Below are 16,260 nucleotides of genomic sequence, written 5' to 3'. Positions count from 1 at the left end.
GAGGGGGTCAGCCGGTGAGCATGCTGGATGTGCTAGGACCCCAGGTGGAGCCCAGGGTCGAGGGTCATGAATGTGTGGCTGATGCGCCAAGATTGTGTGGGCAGTGGTGCTGGAATCTCGGGAAGGGGAGCTGTAGCAGATATGAGCTGGCAAGGGCATGGTTGCGAGGTGCATAAGTTCACAAGAAAACTTGATGGTAGTATAAACCAGTCGTTGCGACGATGGTGGATAAATTTCATTGGAGATGGACAGGGTTGCTAGATTCAAGGTTTTGGTAAGGTTGCTGGGAGAAATAAGTCAAGTGGTTTGAGTTGGCGGCCTGCATATTGTTTGATACGGTGAATCAGAATATGCGAACATATGGTACTTGTTTGTTTGATTGCACTTGTATTGATGATTTGCTGTGGAGAATTGCCAAGCGGGAAAGCTATGTTGAAATAAGCTGTCTTTTGGAAGTTTTCCTTAGTGGCAAGTTACTAGAGGTTCTTGAACGGGCAAGAGGGTTGATATTCAGGTGGCGGATGAGTTGGAGCCGGCATACTTTATTGTCAGTCCAGTAGAGTTGAAGAAGCAATTAGAGGATATGTTAAAGAAGGGATTAATTCATCCTAGTGTATCACCATAGGGAGCGCCAATGTCGTTCGTTAAGAAGAAGGACGAGAGTTTTCACTTGTGCATTGATTATCGGGGTTTGAACAGGGTCACTGTGAAGAACAAGTACCCTCTTCCCAAGATCGATGAGTTGTTGGAATAGTTGAGAGGTGCTACTTGGTTCTCCAAGATTGATCTGGCGTCGGGTTATCATCATATTCAGATAGAAGAGGCAGACGTTAGGAATATTGCATTCAGGACGAGATATGGGCATTATGAGTTTATGGTGATGCCTATCGGGTTGACTAATGCACAAGCAGCGTTTATGAGATTGATGAACAACATGTTTCAGGAGTTTCTGCATGTGTCTGTCATCATTTTCATCGACGACATCCTGGTATATTCTAAGAGTTCTGAGGAGCATGCAGTGCATTTGAGGGCAGTTCTGGAGAAGCTGTGGGAGCAGAAGTTGTTTGCTAAGTTGAGCAAGTGTAGTTTCTGGCAGCGTGAGATGGGGTTTTTGGTTCATATTGTTTATGCAGAGGGAGTTTCTGTAGATCCGGAGAATATTCAGGCTATCAGAGATTGGCCTTGACCGCATAATGCCATGGAGATCAAGAGTTTCCTTAGGTTGGCAGGTTATTACAGGAGGTTTGTGTAGGGGTTTGCGAGTAGAACACGTTTGATGACTAAGTTGACAAGGAAGGATGTTCCTTTTGTTTGGTCACAGGAGTGCGAGGAGGGCTTTGCAAGCCTAAAGGAGATGCTGACTACTTTGCCAGTGTTGGCATTGTCAGAGCAGGGAGAACCCTATGTGGTTTATACAGATGCATCTAGAGTTGGTTTGGGGTGTGTGTTGATGCAGCATGGAAAGGTAATTGCCTATGCTTCGCGGCAGTTGCGGAAGCATGAGGGCAATTATCCTACTCATGATTTAGAGATGGCTGTTGTAGTTTTTGCTCTGAAAATTTGGAGATCTTATCTTTACGGTGCAAAGGTGCAGGTGTTTACAGATCATAAGAGACTGAAGTATATATTCACTCAGGTTGAGCTGAATTTGAGGCAGAGGCGGTGGATGGAGCTGGTGTCAGATTATAATTTGGAGATAGCCTACCACCCTGGTAAGGCTAACTTGGTTGTTAGCGCTCTAAGGCGGAAGCGGGCGGCTTTGGCTCAAGATCAGGATATGGAGTCTTTGGTAGGAGAAATCAGTGCGTTGAGGTTGTGTGCGGTTTCTCAGGAGCCGTTGGGTTTAGAGGCGGCTGATAGAGTATATCTTTTAAGCAGGGTGTGGTTTGCTCAAGAGAAGGATTTGGGGCTGGTAAATGCCTCTAAGGATGTTGATTCAAAGTATCAGGTCTCAGCTAATGGTACTCATTTGGTGCACAGGCGGATTTGTGTGCCCAAGGATGAGGAGTTGAGGCAGGAGATCCTGAGGGAGGCTCATGCGAGCATGTTCTCTATTCATCCAGGGGCGATTAATATGTACCATGATCTCAAGAAGTACTATCACTGGGTCGGGATGAAGAAGGATGTAGCTAGTTGGGTCGCGAGGTGCGGTGTTTGTCAGCTAGTGAAGGCTGAGCATCAGGTTCCAGGCGGTGGCTAAAGAGTCTGCCCATTCCAGAGTGGAAGTGGGATATGATCACGATTGACTTTGTGGTAGGATTGCCAGTGTCTCGGACCTTTGATGCTATTTGGGTCATTGTGGACCGGTTGACTAAGTCGGCACATTTTGTGAATCACTTGTTAAGGTGAGTGCGTGACCATGAGCTTATCTAAGCGATGTGGTTTTATGACTTGTTTTGTATGATGATGTGTAAATGTGGTGAAAGTGTTATTGGTTGTTCAGTTTAATGGTTGGTTTGTTATACTTTATTTGTAGTTGTACTCTTGATTTGCTTGTGTGTATAGCTCGTAGATGGGAGGACCGCCTCACTGGGTATTTTTGGTAATACTCACGCATCTCATTATGTTTGTGGTGCAGGTAGAGGCAAAGTGTGACCGTGGGATCATGGCAATGAAAAGGAGGATGTTCTAGGGTCTTTGTTGTATGCTTTGGTTTCTGCTAGGTTGTTAGAATTGGAATGTTGATGTTAAAACCATGGTTCAAGTTGCTAGCATTTTGGTTTATGATTCTGGTAATTATTGGTTTATTATTATTGGTATTATCGGCTGCTTAATTTGTGTTTTGGGTTTCCGGATATTTAAATAAATATTTTGGGTTATTTATTTATTATTTATTATTATTATTTAGTTATTATTTATTATTAAAAAAACGGGTCGGGTCGTTTCAGTTTGGTATCAGAGCCCTTACAGTTCTAGGTATGGATTGACTGCGTTTATGTTGTTGATGTTTGGATTTGCATGCCTTTGATTGATTATGTGAGTTAGTCAATTGTGTGTGGCATGAAGTCCTAGAACATCTCTTCGAGCCTTCAATGAGATTCCACGGTATGTTATGTTTCTTTGTGTGGTTTTAGCCTCTGATCTTGGAAGAGCAGTGGTTAAAGGTGTTTGAGTTGTTGGTCGTGGACGTGGGCGTGGTCGTGGATGTGGTCGGACAGGTTCCCGAGGCCAGTGAGTGTATGGTCCAGAGTTGCACGAGGAGGTACGTCAGAGGGTCGCAAGCGTATTAGGAAGGACTAGAGGAGATTAGCTAGTGAGCGTGCTGGAAACCCTTAAGCTTTATTTTTTGAAAATTTTTGAGAGAGAGAGAGAGAGAGAGAGAGAGAGAGAGAGAGAGAGAGAGAGAGAGAGAGAGACCTAGAGAGCTTTTGGAGAGACAAGTCAACAACTCAGCCTTCTTGAGAGAAGTTTCTAAAATCCTTTGTTTTCTCTGTTGATTCTTTTATGATATATGTTTTATTCATTATGATTGTTTCTTTCACCATGTCAAAGTAGATCTCTTGTTAGGTTCAAGGTTTTCAGAGGGTTTTTATGGTCTATTAGATCTATTGATTATTTAGGATTTATTATCTTCTATGATCTTCATCTTTGGTTGTTCTTCATATTAATTCTTGATTGATCACATAGAATTAATAACCTAGGAAAATAAATTGATATGAGAATAAAATTGATTTTCAAACAAAAAATTTTGATGAGCAAAATTACTTTTTGCAAAGAGATTTGATTTACTAATTTTGTCAACAAACTAAATTTGATTTTAAAACTGGTTTTTTAACTTTAATTTACAAAGAGATTTAGATTTTTGAGTTTTAAAACTTAGATAATATATGCGGTGAGAATTGATTTATTTTACAATAAGGTTTAGAGTTTTAAATCTTATTTTAATTGATTGAATCCTAATTTATTAATTGATTTGATATCCTATAATTTTCTAGAAAAGTTTCCTAGACCTAGTATTTTAATTTCTTGAATTGACACATCTTTAATTTAATATTTTGCATTGCTATTTTCAATTCAAATACTTTTATTTAGTGTAATAATAAAACTCTATAATTTATAGTGTGATCTTGAGTTTTTGTCGATTCGACCTCCAAATACTACAACTGCAAAATTGTTAATACCTTTAGGATATTACAATTTGAGCTTATCAGCTCGTATGGCAGATAGTATCAGGTTCGGATTCATTTTGGGTCGCCTGGATAAATATAGTGGCACAAGCATGCGTTATAGTGAATATTTTTTGCAGTGAACATTTTAACAAGTTAAGTTGATTTTTACACAATAATAATTGTTTTTGACATATTTTTGTAGTTACGGATACATCTAAATTTGTAATAATAGTCTCATTTACTCAAACCAGACAAATTTTGGCCAACAACAAAGTGTGAAATGTGGATATCAAATATGCACGTTGTCACTTCCCCCCTCACATGTGTAACAGTATTTCTTTACTCTCTCTATATATGCCTCAAATGTGGATTCCATATACACTGTTCCTCGACATCTTCTTTTCATTATATATATATATATATATATATATATATATATATCTTTCATAAGTTATTTAATTAGATATCTTATAACTTTTATTATTAGTCCATGGAGGGATCGTCGTCCAAAGGTTTGAGAAAAGGTGCATGGACTCCCGAAGAAGATAGTCTTTTGAGGCAATGCATTAATAAGTATGGGGAAGGCAAATGGCATCAAGTTCCTTTACGTGCTGGTATATTATACTATATACATATACTACTAAGTTCAAATATATTCGTAAACACGTATAGATTTTATACGCTTTAGACAATCATTTTTTCCAAAATTCAGATTCAGAGTAAAGCGTGTAATAAAGAGTACAGTGAGAAGTATTCTTAACATTTCTTTTCTCGTTCCTCATGTTTATTACGACGAGTAAAATAAACTAAGTCTTTTTCGTTTTCAAGATTTTGACTGTAATACTATGCAGAATTAAATCTATGATGTTGTTAACCAACGTGCCAGTTCAAATCTTGATAAAAAAATTGGTAACATTTCTATGTGTGTAACAAATCTTGATCCATTTTTATTCATTACTGTTTAAGATTCTTTTTGATAAAATTTAATGTAATTGCAGTAAGTACACTTTATAAATTTTACTTTTATATTAACAAGTATATACTTAGTAGATTTTATCTCGATTATGGGTTATCTAGGGTTAAACCGATGCAGGAAGAGCTGCAGATTAAGATGGGTGAACTATTTGAATCCGAATATCAACAGAGGAGAATTTACTTCTGCTGAAGTTGATCTTCTCCTTCGCCTTCATAAGCTTCTAGGAAACAGGTTTATATTGTTAATCAGATATAAATTTAAATTATTTAGACATTGTAATGATCAAATACTACTAAATCATATATACACAAATATATCATTCATATATATACATGCTTAGGTGGTCACTGATTGCTGGTAGATTGCCTGGTCGGACCGCTAATGATGTCAAGAATTACTGGAACACCAATTTGGCTAAGAAGAAAGAACCGTATTGTACGAGCATAATGAGAAATAAAGAAGGAACTTGTTCAGCTACGGCACCGGCTCACAAACACAATGTTATAAGGCCTCGACCTCGATACTTCTCCAACAACAATGGGTGGAGCTCGGTCAACAATCGGTCAGAAATTAGCATTGGCGAAGTAAGCACAAAATATGGTAGTATCACAAGTAACAAAGATGACAAGAAATGTGATTTCGTCGACAATCAAATAGATGGAGAGAGTATGCGGGGGAAGAGATTGCTGGAAGTGAACCAAGAGGCGGATGCAGTGGGTAATGTAGGTATTACAATCAATGAGGGAGACAGTTCTTCGATCGATTCAATGGCTTCCACGTTTGAAAATCTTGGGAGTTTGTAATTGTTCAATGCAGATACTGCAGAGGTGGTTTAGGTTATTACTCAGTGATTATCTTGGGTTTGCTTTGAGGTGTTATTATTTAACATTTTTATTTGGTAATACATGCAGTTTACTTAACCAAATCAAGACTTGTTTTGACACTTACAACGGCTATACGGTAAAATGGCAAAAGAGATCGGATGCATTGAAAATCAAAATCAAGAGTATTCTAAGACCATTTTGTTTGGTGAATCTATTTTTTTCTTTTCTTTTTGAACGAAACGGTGAATCTATTTCTTTTGTTCTTCTTTTGTTTGGTTTTCATTTCATTTGGCTATATGTACTACGTGCATCTGATTTTACTCTTCTTCCTCCCAATTAAACGATGACAACACTCTAGTTATATAAGTTCTTAACTATTTACATCAAAAAAGTAAAAGTAGAAAAAGATATAAAAGTGATTAATTGAGAAATTTAAACATGTCGTTAAAAATCACACGACATCACCAGTGCAGAGAAATTCAACCTTTTTTATTTTTAGGCTGAATGGAATGAATTTTTAAATTGGTTTTTAGCTCTTTGGTTTTGAGATTTTAGTTTTTGGTTTTTTCCTAAAAAGTTTAAAACATTTATAAAAGTAACAATGAAAATTGAAAAATAAAAGAAAAACAATCATGATTAGAAAAACCACTATAAGATAGTTTTGGGGTTTTTTTTTTTTTTTGTAAATGGGTAAAATCTGCCAAAACCTAGATTCCCTATTTTATAAGGAAATCAATTTTATAAAATCTTAAATGGCAATAAATTTTTAGAAAAACTAAAACCTAAATCTATTTATATTTATTTATTTAAAATTGCAGTCTTAAAAACAAATCCGCTAAATATTAGTAGAGAAGTACTCTCACAAAAAACTGAGATGTTGTACTCACAGAGCTCATGTACTTTTTTTAATAAATGCCCTTTACTTCTGATTATTATTTACAGAAATATGTCATTGAAATATTACGAGCCAATACTTTTGATTATTATTTTTTTAAATAGAAAGATTTAATCAACTATTAAATCCAAAAATCTATTTAATTATCATTTTCATAACCTATTTAATTATTAAAAGTAAATTACATTTCATAAACAAAAAAAAATATATTCATTTATTTACCACTTTTATCATTTTTCTCAATACTTTTTTAAATTTAGGATTAGTTTAAATTAAATTGATTAGCCTAAAAATATTGCTTTATCTATTTAATGGTAAATTGATATAATTAATAATGTGAAACATAAAATATGTGAATTTGATTTTTAGAAACACAAAAAGACACCAACACTTACTACACGACCTTAAAATTCTTTTCCAAGTTCAAATATTTCACTGGTGAAACATATTTTACAAAAAAAAAAATGCAAATCTGAATAAACGAAAAAAAAACTTTACTTATATATTTTGTTTAATACAAACAAATCTTAAATCTCAGATAATAATTTTACTCATAATATTTTATCATAATATTTTATTTATTTTTCATAATATTTTGGTACCTAGTAACTATACATATGCGACACAATTTTAAACGATTAATTTTTTTAAGAAAATTGAAAGAAAGGATAGGACATACTATATACAACAAATATAATCAGATACTATATTCTTTTTCTAGTTTTCATTATATAATAAAAATAAAATTGTATAAATAGATTAATATTGTATTTTTCTTAGAAACTAAACCAATAACTCAAATCTTAAACCCTAAACTCTCAACATAAAACCAGTGTAGTTTCGTAGTTTATTAGAATATGCTATGAATAAACATGTAATGATCAAAAATATAATATATAGTAACATTTCTTTTGTGTGTTTATGTGTACAGACGTCTTTTCACTTAAATCAATGTAACAATACCACTAGTATTTTTTTTTTCCGATAAAAAGAAACTTAAACTATATATGTTATAAAGCAAAACATTAAATTCATTTTTATTTATATTACGAGATTGAATTAGTTTATATAAATAAATTGAAGAAAAACCTATCAGAAGAGGAACTAGTTTATGAGAGCACAAGAAAAAATAGGAAAAAAAAATAGCATGTGAAATAGTGTGTAGTAGACACCACTTTTGTTAAATAAACTACTGTGTATATGACAAGTAGACCGCATATAATTATCAAACTACTCTATTTATAATCAAGTAATATATTTTCGGGTAATATTAGTAGATAGCATAAATATAGAGTAAAATAAACAAAATACCACAACAACATTTTTTTTAAGGAAAATACCATAGGACCCACGTTTTTTTTGAAGTGAAAAGACATAATTACCCTATTTTGTTTTATTGTTAGATTAGAAAGAATAAATAATTCATGAGATTTTTTTAAATAACATGTTATATTAAACTAAAAAACATTCAATATATAAAAATATCGTGGTATATTAAACACTAACATGTTAAAAAGAGAAATTAACTAATATTGCATGTAATTCGAATAAATAGCCTGTTCCAAAAAATAATAGCAGAAGTTTCAAGGTGAGTGGATAAGAGAAGAGAGAGAGAGTGAGTGAGAGAGAAAGAAAAAGAGAAATAAAATGATAGATGTTTCAAGGTGAGTGGGCATGAGGGAAGAGAATGCATGAGGGAAGAGAGAGTATGTGAAACAAAAAATGACATGATATTTTAAAAAATAACATGTAATATATGAAATGGATATAATTGTAATTGTGATTGAAGAGAGAGAACACCCTCTGACAGTACTGTACATTTTGTGGTAGTTTCTTAATTATGTTCTGATCTTGTGCTATCTACTGCATATTCCCTATATTTTCAATATACAAACTATCTTAGTTCAAAACATGGCCAGTTAGCCTATTTCTTAGGGGCTACTGTTTTTCTTTGTTTTTATCATGTTGGATTTATATGTGTGCATGAGTGTGAGCCTGTGAGGTATAGAGTGTGGCCCCAACCTATATAACCTAGATGGGTTAATGAGCTTATGTATAGCCTACGGTCCTATGTAATTATTTCTGGTAGAGTATCTTAGCGTGCAGTGTTCATTATAAGTTAGATCCAAATGTGTATATATACGGAAACAGTCATTTTAATTCTTCAGAAATTTACACCAAAATCAATTCTGTACTTCTGTAGTAGATACTCCAGCTTTTTGCTCTACTTTTAAGTTTTAAGCAAGTTAGTTTTACTTTCATCCCTCCTTAACCAATTGTAAGGCTGATTCAATTGCTACGAATGCCTTTATGGCTGTTGTAAGCGCTACCAATTCGCCAAGTTATCAATGAATTCCATTTTTTCTTTTTGGTTTTGGTTCGGTATATATCAGATTGGACTCATCAGTTTTTATAATCTCGTTAAGAATTTCGTTTTGGAATATATCAGATTCGAGTCATCAGTTTTTATAGTTTCTCTGGTTTCTGAAAAATAAAGTTTAAGAAATTCTTTATTTGCTAAATAAATAAAGAAATCTATTCTATTTCTACATGGATATAAGTTATCTGAAAAACTGTCGATCAAAATATCTAAATCGTATATTTATATATACCACTAGACTACACCCACATATACGCAGGTTTTCATTTGAAATTCATTTATAACCCATGTAAAAGAAATTAAAAACTAAAAGTTAAAAACTAATTAAACTGTCTAAAAATTTAGCACTAAGTTATTTCAAACACAGCAAATATGCATACGAATACGTTAAAAATATCATTACTGATTGCTTTCAAACATCGAGCTCGTTAGCTGCGGTTATGGCTCAAATGCTATCTCACAGGGCCACACATGTTTGGGTTACGGAGGCTGATTCATTTGATACTGTCACAAAAAAAATGTTTTTGTGATAGAGGCTGATTCAAATGATATTATCCTTGATCATCTGAATCATTTTTGGTGATATTTCTTACAATTCCTCATTTTTCACACGCGGTTAACAGTATATTTAAAAAAAAAAATTAAATTCTATAATGTGAATTTATAAATCATTAATTGAATAAATCTTTGAGAGTAGAATCAAATTTGGGGAAAGAAAAATAATTATGACCTTTAGAGAGTTAAAAAAAAAATAAGGAAAGAAATGTTTTTGTTGATACTGTATTTTAATTTGGTTTACCACCAAACCCTAGTGTGCTGGGAAGTGGGAACGTTCAAACCCTAAAATCACCCAGTCAATCACCTTTGTTGACGTGGCTTGCTCCTTTCACAAAACAAAAATAAAATCTATTGGATTTGATACCATTTCAGACGTCGCCATATTGGAAGATATACATACTTCAGACGTCGCGATATAGCCACAAACGTGGTCAAGCATTATCTGTATCCAAAAAAATTATATTCATTATTAATAATTTTAATTTATTTAAATTTTAAATTCAATATGATATCGGTGAATAGTGCCTCCGATTGGATCGACGTACCATTACTTCACTAGGGTTGTTGTTGGATTTTAGCACTGATGCTAGTAGGCAGGGCCACTGTGATCAAGGGTGGTGTGTTGACAAACATGTCCAATTGCAGAAGACAACTAAAGAGATAGAACTACGAACAACTACAGTACGACCAGATTAAGACTGGTGCCTTATGCATGTATTTAATTTAAATAACAAATTAAATTGATGTATATGAAAAGAAGCAGTTATTCGAATTATATACTCCTGTTAGGTTAATATATAAAGACATGATTTGATTCCACAATGATATAACTTTTAATATGAAGAGGAAAGTGGCAGAAAATTGTAATTATAATTAGGGTGATCCAAATTCGGTGGGCATAAGTACACTGATCCAGAGATTAACATAAGGAAAACATCCACATGCTTCTCACAAAATGCAAATTGGCCTAAATATTTCGGAAACATGATAAACAAAAACTCTCACATTTCCTAAATATCTTTGAAAAATCCTTTTTTTTCCTGGGTTTTGAAACCCTAACATTTCAATAAATGGTAAAATAACCCGTAGTACTAATAAATCTGCACATATATATATATATATATATATATATATATATATATATCATCCAAAATCTATCATTTATAAAAAAAATTACTCCAAAATTGAATCAAGCCTAAACTCAGACCGAAATAAAATTGAGATCTAGTCTGAACTTGTTTTCCTGAATATGAAATCAATTGTCCAAATCGATAATTTGAAATAATTTACGTAAAAAAACTTTCTAATGGTAACCAAACCAATTTACTATATATATCTCTCCTAGGAGTTGAATCATGATTTCATACAAGCTCTTTGGTCATTTAAAAAAATGTTGAAATGGCGAACTAGAATTTAGGAAGAAAAAATCTTAAATCAAAATGTTTTATTTATTAATATTATATAATATTATGATGTGTATGATTTTTAAGTTGAGTATAATTAATGATACTAATTAAGGGTTATTTAATTTTTAATAAAAAATAAGGGTTGAAAATACCACAAAAAAAGTCGAGGGTTTTCTAAATGTTTTTAGTAAAGGTAAGAATATCTTTATTCATTTTTTACAAATTTCCAATAAAAGGCCCAAAAAAATTTAAATACTACTCGTTTACAAGAAAAAGTATATTTTTAATTCAAAAGCTATTTATAAAAGAGAAATTGTTAGAAATATTTTTCTATAGATAGTTTTTTTCAAAAATATATTTTTTACCATTTTCATTTTGTCCTTTTTTACATAATTACAAAGTATTTAATTAACTTTTAGAATTTAAATTTATTTTTTCTATTTTACATTTATCCTACAGTTTTAAGTGGGTAGAGTTTAGTACGTGGAGTTTGGGACGTAAAATTTAGTTATTTTGAATATATAAAAAAGTGTCATTGAAAATGGACAAAAAGAGAAGCTATAGAAAAAAATATATTTTTTTTTGCAAATGCCCCGCATTATAAAATCACCGTAATAATTCTTCAGAGTGAATGTAACAGTGAAATAGCTTATTGACTCTATTTTCTAATGGTTCTAAAACATGACACTGTTTCGATTTATGCGCTTAAAATGAATCATCTTTTCGTCTAAATCTACAGAACAGATTTTCTTTAATTGGACACTATTATTAAAATTATAATTATTAAAATTATAACTATCAAGCTAAAATAATTCATATCCAACAATTGTTTTTGTTTCTGTTTGGTTAAGCTAAATACTGGTTTTCCATATTTTTTAAATAAAAATAAGAAAAACAATTTTTTACATGAAGTATAGAGGAATGCATGGTCACACATGCTAAGTAAATGTATTATATGATCACGTGCATAAACAGTTAACCAAATATTGTCATTTAATTTTTATGTTTTTCTTCTTTTAGTACTTCCTCTGTTTTGCAAAAGATGTCATTCTTGAGTTTTATGGTTGTTTTTTCAAAGAGTGTTATTCTACATTTACAATATATTTTTTACACTAAATTACTTAACTCTACCATTAATCTAAATTCAATTAGACAATTAATCATTTAGTTTTGTCTCTTGAAAGTAATCTAGTGTTTATATTAACGCCTTAAGCCAATGCCGACTACAAGCTTTGTATGAGACTCTTTAACCTCTGTGGCTATGAGTTTCATATGAGCGAGGACCCGCCAGCTATGTTATGGCTTTGGTTACTTCTTACTAGGATTAACCTTAGAACAACCTTATCCCCTAATCCCCTACAACCGCCATTAGTGTGTAAGCTCGGGTTTGTCTATAACATTCGCGTCCCAATTAATGGGTTTTTGGGATGGGTGTTGATAGACACCAAGGGTGGTGTCGGTCGACACCAACAATTTTTGGTTCGACAAGTTTGATTTAATTATCGATTTAGATCGGTTTGGTTTAAGAAAACCTTATAGCTCCATTGTACCTGCAAATTAAAGAAGAAACTCGCAGTAAATTGTTCTTTGAATGAGAAAAACGAAAATAAACTATAAGACTCAAAATTTCTAAAACAAACTACAAGAAAACGAGCAACACCTAATCCTATAGCTAACAAACTCGAAATAATCAAACCCTAATTGCAGTCTAATTTCGAACAACACCAAACTAAATCCTAAACGATCTAGACACAAACGAACCAACAAAAAACAAAACCCTAAAACTAACAAACGAATTTTAAGAAACAAAAACGAGATTAGGGTTTTCTGAATCGCTTAGCCTTGGCACAGAGTTGGCTCTGATACCACATAATACGATATCCCTTGGACTAGGACTCTGATGAAAGGCTGTAGACTAATGACCGGTGATGAGATTCGATGGTGATGGTGATGATGCGGAAGTGGCAAATACGATGGAGGTGGTGATGCGTGATCGTTAATGTAGATGGAAAGGGTGGTGTTTGAATGATAGAACAATGGTTCGATGGAGATAGATTGTTTAGATGGTGAGATGGATTGTAACAAGTGAAGAGTTTCTGAATCACAAAGTGTATAGAAACCCAGAAATCAAGAACGCATTCAAGAATTCAAATTGAGGAAAAAGTTTGACAATACTTGTTCTTACAACTTCTTCGCTAAAGACAAAGAGGCGTAGCTGTGGGTTTTATAATTAACCCTAGGTTCGACACTCCAAACAGCAGGAAGTTAAAAATAAAACAACAAAACGTTTTAAGGAAATAAGAAAATAACAAAACGTCTAGGTGACATGTAGTAGTACAGAAGTTACTTGTACTAGCACAGAAGTACATTATTCCCCATTGGTAATGACTTCTAGATAACTCGACGTAATGATCCATTTGCCTCATCAAATACCATGCTGAGAAAACCCATTGGGACAAAACTCAGCTATGGGAAAAAGAGTACAAACTTCACACCTAAGTTACCTAGTCCTCATTACCGGGTGAAGTCTTCAAGGTGGATATGTTGAAGACTTGGATCATTGGTAGTTTGAATGACCCGTCAACTATGAGTGAATGTGCTTCCTTGGCCATCTCCTTAGCTCTTGACCGAGTGATCCTTCCCACCATCTCCGGTTTCTCTGCAGCTTTTGGCTCCATGCTTGCCACAATCATATCAACCACTATGGACGCTAAGGTTTTGGGGTTCGAGAGCATTAAAGACGCCTACACCAAGAGAAAATGGAAATAGCCACATCTTGAAGCCATCTTCACTGACCCCATTGTCTTTGTTAGGCTGTAATGCCTATCAATCTCATCCAAATCGTCCAATGGGTCTCCCATTGGCAGCCCATGAAACTTGTTACTCTGGATCATCTGGATGAGACTACTCTTGATATCAAAGTTGTTGTTTTTAACAGCAGAAGGCAAAATACCATGCCTTTGAGTGTGAGTAGATGGAGAATCTTCAGCTCCAATATTGGTCCACTCTTGAAGGGTAGGTGGACCGTTTTGCTGATTCATTTCCTCCTCAAGTGGTGGCTGTAATGGTGGCTAAACTTGTTGTTGTCAGAGTAGCCGAGGTCTATCAATATTGTCGATGAAAGGACTTAGGTGTTGGCTACCTTTGGATCGTGTTTGCATGCAAAAACAAGTATCTGAGCAGGTCCTCGATGGTCAACTCGATCCAGGTGATCGAGTGACCGATCGGGTGGAAGCTCGGGTTGTACCTGAAATACAAAACATATAAGCATAAAAGGCAAACAAGTCAGTACCGAAATAAATAAATAAAAAGAACTTGATCTAGCAAGTTTTGAAATTCTAAATGTAACACGAAACAACCAAATGGCAACGGCGCTAAATTGATAACATGATTTTCACCGAGGGTATCAATTCCATATGCAATTGTAGTACAAAGGATTTTCAATCCAAATTGTTATATGCTAACAGATAGAATGCTATCAACACTATGCAAGTCAAGCCAAGTAGTAGAGGAATTTTAACTAACAACCTAATGTGGACAGAAATAAAAAGAACAGAGCAAGCAATCGAGCACCGGATCGAGTAGGTGATTTGGTTACAAGAAACTAAGAAGAGAATGATGAACCACTCGAAGGTCCACACGATGCAAGTGATCGAGTACTTCATCGGGTGTGGGATCGAGTTATTGTAAAAATTGTAAACAATCTACGTACAAAAGCTGCTAAGGATGGGGTAACTATTAATAAGCATTCCTAATCAATCTATAATGTTTTACATGACTCAATCAATCTATTCCCTAGAAAATGGATCTCTAACCTTTGCTAATCCATTCTCATGGTAGAAACAATCAACCTTAATCACTTCCCTACCCAACTCTCGTTGGAGAAACATGACCAAGCAGGCAATAAGATCTGATCCACTAATGTCAATGAATTCCTTACTCATCTAATCTCTTAGGCTAAGTGAAAAAATCTCTGGTATTAGTTGGTTCAAGCTTTTCAACAGACATCTCTTGATGCGGAAACACCTAAGATATAGGGGGGTGTATTTAAACTATGATTTTATAGAATTCTATGGGATTTAGAAAATTTGGAATTTTGATAGATTTTAGGGAAGTTGATATGATTTATGGTGAAATTCTTTCAAATCCCAGCTAAAACCTTGAGATTTGGATTTCTGTATTTTTAACTAAACAAATCCTCTCAAATCTTCCAGAATCCCTAAAACTTATTAAAATCCAAATCGACAAACTGTTTTGAATAACAGTGGATTTTAGGATAGATTTTTAAATCATCAGTTCAATAACAATGGATTTCATGAGATTTTTTAAAATCAATGATTGAATAACATATGATTTGTAAATTTTGCACAAATCACTTAAAATGTTAAGTTGATTACACCCCCCATAGTCTCAACCTCTTAGTCTGAAACTAGCATTAAGAAAACTAAACCAGAAGGGAATTTTTAAAAAGAATAAGTTGGAGTGTTTAAGGATCGATCCCACAGAGAGAGAGAGTTGTTGTTTAGAGAATCCGTTGGAAGAGATGTAAGTCTAGGACTCAATAAAAAAGAGGTTTTGATTGTCGCGGTCGTAAGTAAGCAAATAAATGAAATTAAAGCAAATAAAATAAATGAGAAAAGCGTTGGGCATCAAGAGAAATTGTAGGGGATCTATGATCTATCTATCTAAAAAGTTTAGGATTAGTTTGTTTATCTAAGACTCGGACTACGAAAGACAAATGAAACATTAACTTATAGATCACAAGCTAACCGTCTAAGATCCATATGCTGCGTTACTCAACTATCACAGGCAACGACGCATATATCAAAGCATTTAAAACAGGTTCGATTCTAATCAATGAAGTTTCATAGGTAAGTGGTATGTGCTTCCTATAACACGACACACATCTAAGCTATGTCAAGCACATATGTAAGTTTTTAGCGACGCACACACAATTTAGATCATAGTTATTTCATGAGGCTAACTTAAAGCATTAAGCTAAGACTCAGAATTAAAGTATATAATAAATAGAATATAAATCTAACAAACCCTAAAAATTGCCACCAAAACTAAGATCATCTCCCCCCCCCCCCTCCCCCTTTTGCTTATCCC

At 33.7% G+C, this 16,260-nt stretch overlaps 1 pseudogene; it reads left to right on the top strand.

Moving 5' to 3' along the window:
• The first annotated feature begins 4,599 nt into the window (after nucleotides 1–4,599).
• LOC147944645 (transcription factor MYB114-like) lies at nucleotides 4,600–15,477 on the top strand (annotated as a pseudogene).
• The last annotated feature ends 783 nt before the right edge of the window (nucleotides 15,478–16,260 follow it).

This window comes from Camelina sativa, chromosome 5 (assembly GCF_030686135.1).
Source record: "Camelina sativa cultivar CO46 ecotype springtype chromosome 5, ASM3068613v1".
Taxonomy (NCBI): Eukaryota; Viridiplantae; Streptophyta; class Magnoliopsida; order Brassicales; family Brassicaceae; genus Camelina; species Camelina sativa.
The sequence above is the reverse complement of the archived record's forward strand: the minus strand, read 5'-3'. Positions and strand labels throughout refer to the sequence as shown.